This window comes from Cucumis melo, chromosome 11 (genome assembly GCF_025177605.1).
Source record: "Cucumis melo cultivar AY chromosome 11, USDA_Cmelo_AY_1.0, whole genome shotgun sequence".
Taxonomy (NCBI): Eukaryota; Viridiplantae; Streptophyta; class Magnoliopsida; order Cucurbitales; family Cucurbitaceae; genus Cucumis; species Cucumis melo.
The window spans coordinates 16,833,350-16,848,273 of NC_066867.1; the positions used below are offsets into that span (position 1 = coordinate 16,833,350).

General features: G+C 31.5%; 1 long non-coding RNA gene across 6 annotated transcripts; it reads right to left on the reverse strand.

Annotated features, from left to right (window-relative positions):
* Positions 1-11,695: 11,695 nt before the first annotated feature.
* Positions 11,696-14,078, reverse strand: LOC127151669 (uncharacterized). 6 transcript variants are annotated; one of them, XR_007824737.1, is made up of 5 exons: positions 13,814-14,078; positions 13,635-13,719; positions 13,449-13,559; positions 13,152-13,201; positions 11,696-12,407 (listed from the first exon to the last, which is right to left on the reverse strand). It is a non-coding gene; the product is annotated as an uncharacterized LOC127151669 (long non-coding RNA). The 6 variants fall into 6 exon arrangements; XR_007824732.1 differs by having other exon boundaries at positions 11,698-12,407; positions 13,449-13,548; positions 13,814-14,077; XR_007824735.1 differs by having other exon boundaries at positions 13,449-13,726.
* Positions 14,079-14,924: the final 846 nt, after the last annotated feature.

Here is a 14,924-nt window from a genome sequence, read left to right on the forward strand (position 1 = left end):
AAACTATCACCATAAACTGTGAAATCATCCTTGAAAACTTCAATGCATTTTTCAATAAAGTCGGAAAAATATGCTCATCATGCAATGTTGGAATCTGTCTGATGCATTACAAAGACCAAATGGCATACGCCTAAATGCATAAGTTCCATAATCACAAGTAAAAGTTGTTTTCTTTTGGTCTTCACATGCTATAGGAATTTGATAAAAATCGAAAAATCCATCTAAGAAACAAAAATATAATCTACCCGCTAAACGTTCTATCATTTGATCAAGAAAAGGTAAGGGAAAATGATCCTTTTTTGTTACCTTATTGAGTTTTCGGTAATTTATGCACATTCTCCAACCATTTTGCATTCACATCGGAACCATCTCACCTTTGTCGTTCTTCACAACGATCATCTCGGTCTTCTTTGGGACCACATGAATTGGACTTACTCATGTACTATCCGGGACGGGATAGATAACTCCGACATCTTTTAGCTTTAGTACCTCTTTCATGACAACTTCCTTCAATGTTGGGTTAAGCCTTCTTTGTGGTTGGATTTTGTCTTTTGCTCCCTCCTCCAAGATAATACGGTCATGTAAAAAGTGGGAGATATGCCATTGATGTCGTCAAGAGTCCAACAAATGGCTTGCTTTTTCTTCTTCAAGACTTCGATAAGTCTTTCTTCTTGTTTTTGGTTTAGTTCTCTTGAGATGATTACGGGAAACGTATTCTTTTTTCCTAAGAATATGTATTTCAAGTGTGGTGGGAGAGTTTTGAGCTCAATCCCTAGTTCTTGTGGAGAAAAGAAAAGATCATCGCAATTATTTTTTTCTAAAGCATAGTCAACATTGGGTTCTAACAATTCTTTATTTTCAACCATTTCTTGTTCAAAAAATTCATCATGTATAGACAATTCATCAACTTCATCATGCAATTCTAATGAACATAAAGACAAGCATTCATCCGGATATCTCATGGATTCAAAAATATTGAATGTGACAATGTCTCCATCAAACTCTACACTCAAGGAACCTATATCAACATGTATAATGACTTTTGCAGTTTTAAGAAAATGTCTTCCTAATAAAATAGAGTGAGATGGTTTTAGGCATACTTCATTCATTTCTAATATGTAAAAATCCGTCGGAAAAATTAGTTTGTCAATTTTCACAAGGACATCTTCAACTATTCCTAATGTTGAAATAAAAGATCTATCCGCTAGTTGTATGCATACACTAGTTTTTTTTGCAAATTATTGAGTTCTAGATCTTTAAAAACGTTGTATGGCATGACATTTATGGATGCTCCTAAGTCAAGCATTGCATGAGAAATTAGCCTATTTCCTATTACACAAGGTAGAGAAAACATACCGGGGTCATTGCATTTTCTGGAATATTACTCTTAAGAAGAACCGAAACATTTTGATTTATCATTGGTCTTTCTTTTGTTTTCTTCTTGTTGGTACACAACTCCTTTAGAAACTTTGCATACCTCAGGACTTGTTGGATTGCATCAAGAAGGGGCAAGTTGATTTGCACCTTTCTAAACATCTCCAAGATTTCTTCCTCCTTGGGTGTTTCCTTCTTTTTTGGAGCCAACCTAGAGGGAAAAGGAGGTTTCGGTATGTAAGGAGTAAAGTCATTAAGAGGAGAGTTATCATTTTTAGAATTAGATGGTGAGGGATTTGTTTCAACCTTTTCTTCCTTGGACTCATTCTTAGTATTAAAAGGTAAGGGTTTGGAAGTTACCTTTTTCTCTTTGGTGGTAGGAGTGTCAAGAATCTTACCACTCCTTATAGTGAAATGACACTTACATTAGCATGGTTCGGTTGAGCCGGAAGTTTTTCTTTCCCATCCATCTTGCTTATGGCGGTAGTAAGTTGAGTCATTTGTTGTTTCATCTCTTGTTGAAAAGAAAGAGTGTTAGTTGCCAAAGCTTTGATAATATCTTCAAGATTCGTACCTTAGTTTGAAGAGGTGGATGGTACTTGTGTATGCTTTTGGTTGTCATTCCCCCATCTTAAGTTTGGGTTGTCTCTCCACCCCGAATTGTATGTATTACCGTGGGGGTCATATCTTCGAACAATGTTTACATCCTCGATCACCTCGGGACATTTGTCATTTGGATGGCCAACCAAGCCATGAACTCCACACTTGGTTACTTTAAAAGGAGTACCTTGTACAAAAGAAGTAAGAAGAGTAGTCATATTTAACATTTGTGATTTTAACTCACTTACCTCTTTTGTTAGAGAATTGTCAAGCTCCGATGCTCTATTCTCAAAGCTTTGAGAATTTTCCGTCATTCTTGAAATGAGCTCCCGTGCTTCGATGGGAGTCTTGTCGGTTAGAGCTCCTCCCGCCACCGTATCTATCGTATTCATGTTGGAAGACAAAAGACCGGAGTAAAAATATTGAATTAAAGAAGGGTCGGAAATATGATGGTGAGGAAAGCTAGCACAAAGCTTTTTGAATCTTTTCTAGTATTCCAAGAGGGATTCTCCAAAAGCTTGTCTTATCCCATAAATTTCTTTCCTAATATTGTTTGCTCTAGAGGCAGGGAAAAATTTCTCTAAGAATTTCTTTTTTAGACTACCCCAAGTGGTTATGGAACCCGGTTCTAAGTAGTAGAGCCATCTCTTTGCTACATCCGTAAGGAAAAAAGGAAAGACTCTCGTAAATTTAGTTGTTCTTCTGAGATGCCGTGAGGCCTTATGGAATCACAAACCATATGAAAATATTTAAGATGTTTGTGTGGGTCCTCTCCGGAACTTCCTTTAAAGATGGGCAAAAGATGGATAAGTCCCGGTTTTAATTCAAAAGGTTGAGTGGTTGGGGGTATGACTATACAAAGAGGTCTTTGGTCTTCATCGGGCTCGGCAAGCTCTCTAAGGGTCTTTTCTCTAACTTCACCCATATTCCCTCTACCAAGTTTTGGATCTGAAGCAGAATCTAGGCTAGGTTTAAACCTCTTAAAGGTTCTTGGTTAGAAAGATTGGGGATGCTATTCTCTTCTTTCCTTGCTCTTCTAATTCTTCGAATTTCCCTATTTAGATCTTTAAAGTAAGAAAATTCTAAATTTGAAGAACAGGTCATGCAAGAGAAAAAAATTATACACGATTTCTTTATGACTATATATTTTTTTAATTATTTTTTATTACAAAATGAATATAAGAATCAAGAAGCTCTAAAAGAAAGTTTGAAATCAAAAAGTCTTGAAAACTATACCTTGCTCACCGGCAACATGATGTTATTTGAGGTAAGTCGTTATCAAACCATTGCAAATTAAAATTTAAGTTCAGCACTTTAAGAATTTGTAAAGAAATTTAATGAAAAATTGATGGGAAAAACTTATTTGTTTCATTGAAATTTCGAAAGAAATTGCAAAGGGAAACAAGCAATCAAATAAAAAATTGAAAAGATATAGAAAGTAATTTAATTCTCAAAGAAAACATGGTAATTTAACCCAAGAAAAAGTCTCAGAAGATTACCTTAGCCCATGAAGATTGATGAAAATCTTGAAAAAATGTTGAGGAAAGAATCCATTTATTCAACAAAAGTAATCTTTATTGATATAGTTTTAAGAATTTGCTAAAAGAATTGAATGAGAAAGAGAGTTTTTTTTTTTTACTTGAAATTTCTTATCTCTCTCCCAAAAAATATGAGGGATTTTATAGAAGGGAAAATGGGAGGAAAAAGTGGAATTAGTTTTAAAAACTGCCAGCCACGTGGCGTGATCTGGTTCGTCAAATTTTTCGGTTTTGTCCTTGAAATTGTTTTTGATCGTTCTTCTTCGATATAACTCCGATTTAAGTGATTTCAGTGGTGTCGCACTCGTATCGGGGTGAAGTTTCATATTTTATATAAAAATGACAGTTTAGTGAGTAAATGAATAAAGATTGGGATAAATTAGTCTAATAATGTTAGGTCTAAAATAACCATAACAGATTATCTTTTATTTAATGAGTTATTTAATTTCAAAAAGATAAAAAGATCTTCTTTTATTTTAGGAATCTTTTATCAATATCTTTTTGAGATTATTCTTGAAGAAGTATATATTTATACACTATGGAATTTGTGGGTTTTGTATTACTGATGAATGAAGAAAACATTTGGTGCTGCTAGTCGAACCTATCGTTGCAGTAACTGTGTTTGGAAGAAGGTAGTACGATTAACTATCTATGGTCTCAACGTGTTGATCTGTGATGAACTAAATGATGAGTAATATGAAAGAAGAAGTAATGATCAAGAGATGATCTTCAATTTATGGGGAATATACATCTTCAAAAAGATTCACTCATATGTTCAGGAGGAGGCTAAACTCTTAATAAAATTACTCATCTGAGCTGTGCACAACTCCCCAGACGTTGGTGCTATTTACCAAACCGGGTTACTAAAGTTTTCTGTGTTATTTACTTCTACTGTTCCTCTAGCTAATATGTTAGTCAATTATTTTGGAATTAATTAAAGGATATATTGATTATCTCATAACTTTTTCAGAATTGATTTTGTAAAAGTGATTTTTTTACCTTAAAATTTTTGTTTGATTTTAAACTTTAAAAATGATTTTCAAATATGTAAAAGTAATTTTAAATTACTATGGTTCCAAAAGTGATTTTAAACTTTTAAAATTATATTTTATATTTGAAAATTCACCGAAACACGGTCGTCGACATTAGGCGAAAACAATTGTGATATGGGCACACAAAGTTCTAATAAATATCTAATTTTATTAATTTATTTTTAATAAATAACTAGTTTATTGGAAGTTGTTGGATGTCAGTTGTTGAAATGCAATCATCGAAAATTGATCAGTGGTGATGTTGAAAAACATTAATATGAGGTTGGCGGCAATGGTTGCATGAAGTTGTTCGACGAATATCATAAAAAACAGTCGTTGAAAATGGATCGACAATGATTTTGAAAAGCGGTGATAAGAGGTTGGTTGGTAGCAATTGCAAAAAAAGAAAATGTCGTCAGCAGTCGCTGAGAAACAGTGGATAGGGATGTGACCAGAGGTTGACTAGCGATCAACGTAAAAAAACTATCATTGAAAGTTTGTCATGACGCCATTGAAAAATGTCGAAAGTTTGCCGATCATGGCTATCAGAGAGAAAGTTGGTCGACAACAGTTGTTGAAATTTTTAATAAATATCTAATTTTATTAATTTATTTTAAAAATATTTGAGATGATTTTGTTATCATCTCTAAAGAAGAATCTCTTGATTATTGCTGCTTTGAAAATAAATTTAAAGTGAATTTTTTAATTTTGAAAAATCAATTTTATTTTATTACGAAACATGATTATTATAGATAAAAGTTATTTCGACAATAACAACAGTGATTTTAGTCATGTTAAATCACTTCTAAATACACCCTAATTATTCTGATCCTAATCTTTTGTTTAGTAAATTTTAACTTTTAGTCTAATAAACATTCTTATGAACATTCTTAAAAGTAGATATCTTTTCAAATACACAAAAAGGAATCATAATGTTTATAGATATATCAAAATATAACTATCTATTAATAAGAGATACTAATAAGACACATTGATAGGCTAGTATCATCTATCACTCATACTAATAGACTCTCATACATTTCTATCACGAATGAACTGTTACATTTTAATATCTTTGTAAATATTTTTAAGATGTTTTGTCATTTAAAACACTTTTCTTAAAAAGTAATTATATGTATTTTTTTAGGTAAGTTGAATTGAACAACTTCGAATTTTAAGTCTATCATGACTAGCTTTCAAGTTTTTTTTAAGGGATAATTGCAAATATGTCAATTAGATTCAACATAGGAAATTGTTATAAATAGCACAAAAAATGATACTATTTACAAAATATAGCAAAAATTTCAAATTAGTTATAGAGAGTTTGATGATTTTTGCTATATTTTGTAAATAGTTGTAAATAGTTTCAATATTTTGTTATTTTTGAAAGCGTTACTTCAAAATATGAGCATATATAACAACATTTTAAACAAATTGCAAATATAGCAAAATTCGTCAAAGTCTATCAATAATAGAAGTCTATCACTCATAAACGATGTTGCAAATATTGATATATCACGATAGACCATCAAAACATATCAACGATAGAAGTCTAAATCATAAGTTTTGCTATATTTGCAATTTTCTTAAGATGTTGCTATATACTTAATTATTATTACTAAAATTGTTACCCATTATAATTACCTTTTCTCTAATCGATTCTTGATTAGATAATTTTTTAAAAATTCTTTTAAATGACAAAACAATGTTGAAAATATTTACAAATAAATATAGTAAAATTTTATAGTTTATTAGTGATAGATATTTATTAACCTTTATTAGTGATATTTTTGTTATATTTGTAGATGTTTTTGTTCATTTTTTTATATTTGAAAATAACCCAAATTTTAAATAATAAACAACTTGAAGGGTGAGAGTTCGATAATGTTCTTAATGAAAAAGAGCTCAATTTATGGAAAAGTTTGAAAATCCTCCATTAATTAAAAAAAAAAGACAAATCTACAAAATAAACTTTAGAACATTTGTTAACAAGAGAGATTAAATTAACTTCCATTCTCGACCTTCATTTTTCGGAGAAGGTCTGGAGCAAAGACAAAAATATGCAATCAATACAGTGGAGAATCCATATATGTTTGGAACATTGATGGTGATGGAAAGCATACAAACGCAGCGGAATTAAGATCAAATCTTACTCTAAATGGATCTAAACTAATTTAGAAGTTAACATGCTTATAAGTACCCTAATTAAACTAAATTAGGGTTGAAGAAATATTACCTGTGTAGCTTCCCCAATCCTTGTAATCTCGTCACAAACTTGAAATCAGGACTATCACTAGAGTTTACCCACTAATCTCTAGACTTAGAATTGGGTTGTGGGACCCGTTAATTGATGGAATTAAGGAAGAAATAGATGAAAAAAATAAGGTTTATTATAGGGTTGAGACTTGCGAAAGATTAGGTTTATTTTTTAATTCCAAATTATAAAATTGAAAAAAAAATAAAAAAATGGAATGAAAATTACCCTTTAAATAGACTAATTACATTAAAAATTGCATGTAATTGATTTAGGAACACATCGTTTGTACTAACTACAAAGCAGGCTGCATCAATAGCATAAATAGCCGTTTAGGGCTATAAAGTCGAACTTAATCCATGTTTATATCTATATATAAAGTTCAAGTCTACACTAGATAACCTCATGACCTTAATTTATTGGATTCAAGATTATAGTATTTTGTTTTCACTAATAAGTCCTAAATAACTACTTTATTAAATAAAATGTAATTTAAACTACAAACTACGAGTTTTAAGACATAAGTTCCAACAGATGAAACTTTAGAATTTCAAATTTATGATTTATTAAATAATATGTTAACTTGTTCTCTAGCTTATGAATCCAATAGTCATTCAAATGCAGAAACTACTAAACTTCTAATCAATGGGTTTAGTGGAACCCTAAAATTCTTGTGGGACCATGACGTAACCAATGAACAAAAGAAAGGAATTAAAAATCATAGGACAAGAACTAGAAGAACAATCAAAATTGAAGATGAACCTTCAACAACTTTAGAGGTAGACGAAGAAAGAGAAGATTATGTTGAAACTCTTCTTTATGCAATCAATAGACATTTCAGTCTAGGAAATGACACTGATATAAAGAACTAAAGAAAAATAATAAAAAATTTAAATTGTTCCTCCATGAAAATTTTAGATGGTACAAAAATATGTTCTTATAAATGATTTATATCTTCAAAGATTGCAATGCAAGACATTGGAAAAAATGTTCATTAATGGACTTCTAAGATTCATGGTAGAACGAGTCTACAACTCTCTCAACAAAACATATCCTGAGCAAATACCTTGGGAACACATTACTTAAGCACAACTAACTTCCAAAATTATGGAGTGTGGTTTAGATATATGCCCTAAGATAAAAAGTCAAACCAAAGTTCAAAAGCATTCAAATCTTCATAAAAGAGAAATGAAGTCCTTTTGCTCTCAATATGGATCTTTCTAAAAAATAGTATGTCCAAAAAACTATAATATGAAACCCACACATTATAGAAAAACTCGAAATTATAATCCTTGTACCCTTAAGAGGTATCATAAATATTCAAATTACAAAGGACTCCTGAAAAATAGCTAAAAGAAGTTAAAAAAAGAGGACAATCAAATAAAAAGATATTTTGTTACAAATGCAAAAAAGAAGGGCATTATACCAAAAGGTGTTCGCAAAGAGGAATCCATGAGATAAATAAAGTGGAATATTCTTTAGATTGACCCTATATTTATAACATTCAATTGTAGGAAATTATAGATGAAACTGGTTCAAAAATTTCTAGTCAATTTTCATCATATGAGAGACCATTGTGTCAACGACCCATGTAAATGTGTTTTAAACGAAATAAATGTTTTAACCTTCGAACATGATTTATTATTGCAAACAATTAACTATATTTCAAGAGAAGAATTAATAAGACATATTTTAGAAACACTTAGAGATTCTCTAATTTGGAAATCTTCTTCAAAACCATCTCATAAGAAGAAAATAATTTATGAAAAAGGTTTGTCACAAATTTTACAAACTCCAAAAGTAGAAACACTAGTTTCTATTGAAGATTTAAAATTTAAAATCAATTGTCTATAAAAGGAAATCAACATAAATATGAAATTTTAGAAATTAAAAGTAACTTCTCAACTAAAGCAAAATATCACATCACGATTTAGACTTAGAAAAAGATTTTTTAAATGATCAAAATCCTAAAATCAATTTAATTTCGAGGATAAGTTTTAAAAAATGGTATTGTTTAATTACATTAAAAATAGAACATTTCAAAATTACTTTGAAAGCGTTGATAGATTCAGATACTGATCAAAATGGTATTCAAGAAGATTTAATTTCCACAAAATATTTTGAAAAGACCATGAGGCTCTTATTGGAGCAAACGGTAAAAAAATAAATATCAAGTTCAAACTATCAGAAGAACATGTTTGTAACAAAGAACATTGTTTCAAAACATATTTTCTTTTAGTTAAAGCTCTTCATCGTCACGAATTAATTCTTGGAACGCTATTTATAGTAATTATATCTTTAACAATTACAGAAAAGGGAATAGTAACAAAGAAATTTGGATAAGAACTAATTTTTGAATCCATCTCTCCAATTTTAACTCACATACATTTGGAGAACAATGTTTTAAAAAGTGAACAAATAAAGAGAAAACAATAAAAAATTCGTTTTCTAAAAGAAGAAATTGATTACAAAATAATCGAAGAAAATTTAAAGGTTTCTTCAATTCAAAAAAAAAAAAAAAAAATTCAACTTAAAATTGAAAAATAAATTTGTTCAAATTTACCAAATGCATTTGGGGAAAGAAAAAAGCAGAGTTAATTTTCCTTATTCTAGATAATTCAAAGAATTGAATATCCCAACAAAGACTAGAGTGATTCATATAAATTTAGACTTGCTAACACATTGCAGGAAAGAAATACAAGACTTTTTAGATAAACGTCTAATAAGACCCTAAAAAAGTCCATGGTCGTGCACCGCCTTTTATGTCAATAACGATGTCGAAAAGGAGCGTGAAGTTCCAAGGTTAGTGATCAATTACAAACTTTTAAACAACGTTTTGGAAACAATTAGATATCCAATTCCGAATAAACAAGATTTACTTAAAAGAATTGCAAATGAAAAAAAATTTTCAAAGTTTGATATGAAATATGGATTTTAGAAAATTCAAATTTTCGAAAAGGATAAATACAAATGACTTTCAATGTACAATTCGAACAACACAAATGATAATAACCATTATGTTATATAATGGGTTAACCATTATATGATATGATGGATAATATAGCATAAACTTAGTGTATTTTGGTGGAAAATTCCACCACTTTCTTATGATTGTAGTATGTAACTAATTTTAGGTTATAGCTTTTCAACAACGAAAATTTTATCAGATAAGGGGTCCTGTCGTCTGATTTCCTCTTATCTTCTTTTCCAAAATCTTATCAGATAAAGGGTCATGCCATGTCTGATTCGATCTTATATTTTATTTTTCTCAATTTCAATTGTGTTTTAAGTTTGGGGTCTATAAATAGACTCCCAAGTTGTAATTTAAAGGAACATTGCGAAATATTATCGAGCTACACCCTAAGCTCCTAATATTCTGATTGCTATCAATCCTTGTAAACTTCAATCATAATTCTCTTTGCAAACTAATAGATCATTTAAATTTGATACAGGATCATTTAGACTAGGTACAAGGGTACAATATCATTTAGAGAGGTACAAGATCGTTTAGATAGGTATATGATTGCTTGGACTGGGTATAAAATTGTTTAGACTAAGTACAAGATCATTTAGACTAAGTACAAGATCGTTTAGACTAGGTACAAGATCGTTTAGACTACGTACAAAATCATTTAGACTAGGTACAAAATCATTTAGACGGGTACAAGATCGTCGTAGATAAGTACAAGATTAGAAGATCGTAGATAGGTACAAGATCATTTAGACTTGGTAAAAAATTGTTTTAAATCATTTTTCACGTGTGTGTGACTGAGAGATATTTTTGTTATTTCACATTGTTGACTTATGGACTTTTTCCTTTTTCAAAATTATTCTATACTGTGTAAATATTTTCACACTTATATTTTTCAAAAAACCCTATAAGAAAATGTGATGACTAATTTTTTAAATTTTGTATCTTTTGTAGTGATTTTTTAATTATTAAAATCAATTTTGACAGGTTCAAAATGGTACATAAATATGAATGTAATGATTCAAAATTAATTTAACATTTAATTTTATATTTTTAAATGTAATTTTCATATCAGCAAAATTTAATTTGAATAATTAAATGTAAATTTTCGATTTAAAAAGCAAAAGTGATTTTAACTTTTTCAAAATAAAAAACACAACTCTGCTTTGATTACATGATTCAATACCTTACAAATACATCTCTTTTCTTGCGAGGTACAAAATAATAAAACCTAAGTTCTTTCAAAATAAGTTCTAAGCTCCACACCTTCCTTCATCCACTGGATTACTACTCTTCACGCGAGGTGTTCAAGAGTATAAGAATCCCTTTTATATCCTTCACTTTGAATTCCTAGCCATCCATCTCGAAAACAAGACTCATTCCACACACAAAACTTGGACACAATCCTCCCTACAAGTAATAACTTTTAAGCATCTGAAAATAGATAACTTGATCGATATTCCCGTGTCACAACGAATCTTACCTTTCCTGACATGGCCTCAATGCCTCAAAACCTGGGAAAGGGAAACTTAAACACGTAATTCAAATACTTAGCGAGTGAAGATTTTGGAAAACCTTTTTGGGAATAAAAGTCAAGCACAAATTCATTTTCATTTCTCGAATGCGCCTTTCAACGCCTCAATTCATAAATCACTGAAATCTCACATTAGCTTCCCTTATTCCTTTTACCAAAAACGTGAATTCTCCCCCTCGCCAAGCCTACTGCGATTAACTTTTGTCAGTTTCCTGCGATTGAGCTACTGTGATGTTCACTCCATCCACAACATCTGAGGAATTTGCTGATTGATTTCTTGTTGCATTAGTTGTCCACACGATGCCATTCACATTATGTACACACCGCATAATCACTGCTCACTTGAAATAAGGCAATAGTTTGCACAAATTCATCACAGTCAGCACATAGAAGCAATAGTTTTCTCTTTTTAAACAACAATAATCACAATAATACAGAGATATACAAGATGCATTTTGAATAGCTTAGACTCAGAAGGAGTCTATTAAGAAAACATTACAAAACGTTTAGTTTACAAATCACCCACGAATGAGTGTTTAGCTTAGAAAAGTCACTCACACTAAAGTGTTTAGTTTAAGGTCACTCACACAAATGTCTGATCCTCCTCTTTCCTGAACGCCTCTCTGGCCTCGTGTCACACCCCCTCCCGGACTACCTGCTACCTTAGACCGAAAGATGGCGTGAAGTCGACGAACAACGCTTTTTTGTACCTGTATCTGTCGACTCTGCTTAAAACTTTCATGTGATGAACTTGCCAATCTAGTATATAAACTATTGTACATGCCACAAAACACAACGGATCCTAGGCTAGTCAAACACAGCTAATCAAACACAGCTAATCAAACACATACATGAAGTGTACCTCAAAATTTACCGATTTCACGAGTAAACCTAAAGACACCTTAATCAAAATATAACCAACAAAATTTACACAACTACAACTCCTAAAGCTTATACAAACTGTGGAGTATCTATAACATACAAGGTTGTATATACACCACAACACAACAGACTCTATGCCCAACTCAAAACACGTACTGGCAATTGATAATGAAGCTTCCGCAGACTAAGGCAGTCTATCAGGCACCGGGAAGTCGATCTCTACCTGGAAAATGGGTAAAACATTTTGGAAAGGGTGAGCTATGAAGCTCAGTGAGTGACTCAGTTAAAAACTATGAATTTAAAGATAAGAGCACGTGAAAACTTTACACATATAAATCTGTTTATATAAGTCGCAAATGTAAATGTGTAGTAGTAAGAATAGCTTCCTTAAATACTCAACATGTTCATCATTGAAATCTAGCAAGGCATATCAAGTATATCGAAGCATTTTAACTAACATGACGAATCTACGTTGTGTAGGGTACACCTAGTACAACAACGTTTACAAGCACTACGATGTAGTGGGGCCCGCCCAGCACTCCCATCATCTTTGTCGTAGTGGGGCCCGCCCAGCACTCACGACAGCATCGTTGTTACGGAGTACACTCAACGTCAACAACGGAATCTAACCAGTGTGCACACGGTAATCTCTAGCCTCAGGCTCAAGATCTCAGTCATGTAGTTAATGAAAAATTCATAAATCATCTTTAAATATTAAAACATGCCTACTTATAAATTTTACACAAAGCTCGAACTTTACTCAGCTCTTTCGTGGAAAATTGTAGTTCTTAAAACAAAACTTCATACTAATTCATGCTTTGCTTAAAATATTGTGGTTTAAATACTTTCCAAACATTTAATAGTCATGAAATTCAAATACTTTTCATGGCTTCGTAAATAAACATTTATCGCATTCAATCATAATAACAATTATGGAAAATATTTCAAAGTTGGTTTTGTCACTCACAGTCTTGGGCTAGATCCTTGGTCTATAAGCTCGGTTTAATTCTTCTCGGCCTGCCAACAACCCAACCGAGTATTAAAACACTAAACATTCTGGTTTCCTAAAGATATACATAACATGTCGCACCAAAGATGACGCTCACGAAAACAAAGCTTAAGAAATAAAATCCTATTTCAACAATTCTCTAAAATTTTTCAGATTTCTAACATAAATTTCAAAGGACTATAAATTTCTCAATACTTAACCAAAATGAGTGTTCTTTATATCAAAATCTTCATTTTGAGATCCTCTAAAACTTACCTGAAGACATATAAATCTGATTCCCCATGCATAAACGCATATAACCCTCAAAACAGAACCACTTCCAGAATCGCGCGCACACGACCTCTTTAACTTGTCCCTACAATTTAACTGATTTTTAGTCGTTTTTGGTTTACAATTTCTTCATGAAAGTTGTAGTAAATTGAATAAGCTTTCCAACCATACCAAATAGAGATTCTAACTCCACCGATACACTCTGAAATACAAGAAAAACCAGAGACCTCCTGATTTCGAGTGAAAACCAACTGCCCTGTTTTCTTCATCAAAAAGCTCCAAATGAATATCCGAATTTGCTCCAAAGTTTGTTTAAAAATGAGTTAACTTTCAGTAAATGTAAATCTCACCTCTTAATTCCTTTTGAAGAGTTCAAACCGAATTAAAAACCAGTGATGTGCAGAATGAACTAAAATTCAGCCATTGATACACTTTGCTTGAGTTTTCCTCCTCTTCTTCAACCTAACAATTCTAGTAAAATTTCTCTTCTTCTTCCAAACTCTCTCTTAGAAGTTCTCTGCAAATTGAAGAAGGAAAAAGAAAAAAAAAATGGAACTTGGATGTCTTCAAAATCTTAGCGGTGAAGGGAAGAGAAGAAGAAGAAGAAGAAGAAAAGAAAAAATGAAATTTTCTTCTCCTTTTCTTCTTTTTATCCTTTCTTTTCTTTCTTTTCTTTACTTTATTTAATAAAACTATTTAATATATAAATATATATATATATATATATATTTACACTTAATTTCCATTTTCTTTTTCTTTTTTTTTTCTTTCCACATTTAAAGAAATTAAACCAAGAAAATATCGGGTTTACACCTCGCCTAGTACTTCCTTAGCATAGCTTAACCCTTTGAACTCTTTTGGAAAAACATTCAAATAACAACACTTCACTTAGGGCTTGCACCCATATTTATACTAATCCTTTGGGCTGTTATTTTCTTTACCCGATAGTTCCAAATTATCACTTTACACGCGTCGCCTTGCCCTCATGCTGTACCATGCAACCAAATCCAAACTTGACATGTGTAAGCTTGACGGTCAACTCCAGATTAGACATTCCCACGAGACACAAAAACCTACTCCTTCTCGGGAAGCCAAATTCTTTTCCCCACCTTTTCCTTCCTTACCTTACATTTTTTTTTGCAACAAATCACAATCATCCACTTCCTTTCTGACTCCACTCCTCACTAGATTTCCTTGCAATAGAACTCCTTTGCCATGACACTCTTTCTTCATCGCCTTCTTCCTAATGCGACTTCCTTCCTTCTATTTAGCTTTATCTTTAGAATAATTATTCCTTTAATTTTGGAAGGATTATTCCACACCTTAGCATCTCTCTTCTTTAATAAGACTCTTTATTTCGGGTATGGGCCTCACACATTCTGCACACACTTAGTTGTCCATCCGTCCAACCGAAGGTGGCATGGTGGAATAAAATAATTATAGATTTGTATTTTCCCTAAA